We start from the raw sequence: 3,106 nt of genomic DNA, 5'->3' as shown, positions 1-3,106 counted from the left end.
TCTTTTGATGGATGGAGAACTTGTTCTTTTGATGGAGGGAGAACTTGTTCTTTTGATGGATGGAGAACTTGTTCTTTTGATGGAGGGAGAACTTGTTCTTTTGATGGATGGAGAACTTGTTCTTTTGATGGAGGGAGAACTTGTTCTTTTGATGGATGGAGAACTTGTTCTTTTGATGGAGGGAGAACTTGTTCTTTTGATGGAGGGAGAACTTGTTCTTTTGATGGAGGGAGAACTTGTTCTTTTGATGGAGGGAGAACTTGTTCTTTTAATGGAGGGAGAACTTGTTCTTTTGATGGAGGGAGAACTTGTTCTTTTGATGAAGGGAGAACTTGTTCTTTTGATGGAGGGAGAACTTGTTCTTTTGATGGAGGGAGAACTTGTTCTTTTGATGGAGGGAGAACTTGTTCTTTTGATGGAGGGAGAACTTGTTCTTTTGATGAAGGGAGAACTTGTTTTTTTGATGGAGGGAGAACTTGTTCTTTTGATGGAGGGAGAACTTGTTCTTTTGATGGAGGGAGAACTTGTTCTTTTGATGGAGGGAGAACTTGTTCTTTTGATGAAGGGAGAACTTGTTCTTTTGATGGAGGGAGAACTACTTCTTTTGATGGATGGAGAACTTGTTCTTTTGATGGAGGGAGAACTTGTTCTTTTGATGGAGGGAGAACTTGTTTTTTAGCTGGAGGGAGAACTTGTTTTTTAGCTGGAGGGAGAACTTGTTCTTTTGATGGAGGGAGAACTTGTTCTTTTGATGGAGGGAGAACTTGTTCTTTTGATGGAGGGAGAACTTGTTCTTTTGATGGAGGGAGAACTTGTTCTTTTGATGGAGGGAGAACTTGTTCTTTTGATGGAGGGAGAACTTGTTCTTTTGATGGAGGGAGAACTTGTTCTTTTGATGGAGGGAGAACTTGTTCTTTTGATGGAGGGAGAACTTGTTCTTTTGATGGAGGGAGAACTTGTTCTTTTGATGGAGGGAGAACTTGTTCTTTTGATGGAGGGAGAACTTGTTCTTTTGATGGAGGGAACTTGTTCTTTTGATGGAGGGAGAACTTGTTCTTTTGATGGAGGGAGAACTTGTTCTTTTGATGGAGGGAGAACTTGTTCTTTTGATGGAGGGAGAACTTGTTCTTTTGATGGAGGGAGAACTTGTTCTTTTGATGGAGGGAGAACTTGTTCTTTTGATGGAGGGAGAACTTGTTCTTTTGATGGAGGGAGAACTTGTTCTTTTGATGGAGGGAGAACTTGTTCTTTTGATGGAGGGAGAACTTGTTCTTTTGATGCTGGAGGGAGAACCTGTCCTTTTGATGAATGGACAGCTTGTACTTTTGATGAAGGGAGAACTTGTTCTTTTGATGAAGGGAGAACTTGTTCTTTTGATGGAGGGAGAACTTGTTCTTTTGATGGAGGGAGAACTTGTTCTTTTGATGAAGGGAGAACTTGTTCTTTTGATGGAGGGAGAACTTGTTCTTTTGATGGAGGGAGAACTTGTTCTTTTGCTGGAGGGAGAACTTGTTCTTTAGCTGGAGGGAGAACCTGTCCTTTTGATGAATGGACAGCTTGTACTTTTGATGAAGGGAGAACTTGTTCTTTTGATGGAGGGAGAACTTGTTCTTTTGATGGAGGGAGAACTTGTTCTTTTGATGGAGGGAGAACTTGTTCTTTAGCTGGAGGGAGAACCTGTCCTTTTGATGAATGGACAGCTTGTACTTTTGATGAAGGGAGAACTTGTTCTTTTGATGAAGGGAGAACTTGTTCTTTTGATGGAGGGAGAACTTGTTCTTTTGATGGAGGGAGAACTTGTTCTTTTGATGGAGGGAGAACTTGTTCTTTAGCTGGAGGGAGAACCTGTCCTTTTGATGAATGGAGAACTTGCTTGTAGGGAGAACTGTTTTTGATGAAGGGAGAACTTGTTCTTTTGATGAAGGGAGAACTTGTTCTTTTGATGAAGGGAGAACTTGTTCTTTTGACGAGGGAGAACTTGTTCTTTTGATTGTTCTTTTGATGGAGGGAGAACCAGTTCTTTTGATGGAAGAAGTCGTTCTTTTGATGAAGGGAGAACTTGTTCTTTTGATGGATGGCGAACTTGTTTTTTAGCTGGAGGGAGAACTTGTTCTTTTGATGGAGGGAGAACTTGTTCTTTTGATGGATGGAGAACTTGTTCTTTTGATGGAGGGAGAACTTGTTCTTTTGATGGATGGAGAACTTGTTCTTTTGATGGAGGGAGAACTTGTTCTTTTGATGGATGGAGAACTTGTTCTTTTGATGGAGGGAGAACTTGTTCTTTTGATGGATGGAGAACTTGTTCTTTTGATGGAGGGAGAACTTGTTCTTTTGATGGATGGAGAACTTGTTCTTTTGATGGAGGGAGAACTTGTTCTTTTGATGGATGGAGAACTTGTTCTTTTGATGGAGGGAGAACTTGTTCTTTTGATGGAGGGAGAACTTGTTCTTTTGATGGATGGAGAACTTGTTCTTTTGATGGAGGGAGAACTTGTTCTTTTGATGGATGGAGAACTTGTTCTTTTGATGGAGGGAGAACTTGTTCTTTTGATGGATGGAGAACTTGTTCTTTTGATGGAGGGAGAACTTGTTCTTTTGATGGATGGAGAACTTATTCTTTTAATGGAGGGAGAACTTGTTCTTTTGATGGAGGGAGAACTTGTTCTTTTGATGGAGGGAGAACTTGTTCTTTTGATGGATGGAGAACTTGTTCTTTTGATGGATGGAGAACTTGTTCTTTTGATGGATGGAGAACTTGTTCTTTTAATGGAGGGAGAACTTGTTCTTTTGATGGATGGAGAACTTGTTCTTTTAATGGAGGGAGAACTTGTTCTTTTAATGGAGGGAGAACTTGTTCTTTTGATGGAGGGAGAACTTGTTCTTTTGATGGAAGAAGTCGTTCTTTTGATGAAGGGAGAACTTGTTCTTTTGATGGATGGCGAACTTGTTTTTTAGCTGGAGGGAGAACTTGTTCTTTTGATGGATGGAGAACTTGTTCTTTTGATGGAGGGAGAACTTGTTCTTTTGATGGAGGGAGAACTTGTTCTTTTGATGGAGGGAGAACTTGTTCTTTTGATGGATGGAGAACTTGTTCTTTTGATGGAGG

The sequence above is a fragment of the Palaemon carinicauda genome, chromosome 2 (genome assembly GCF_036898095.1).
Source record: "Palaemon carinicauda isolate YSFRI2023 chromosome 2, ASM3689809v2, whole genome shotgun sequence".
Taxonomy (NCBI): domain Eukaryota; kingdom Metazoa; phylum Arthropoda; class Malacostraca; order Decapoda; family Palaemonidae; genus Palaemon; species Palaemon carinicauda.
This window is presented reverse-complemented; position numbering follows the sequence as displayed.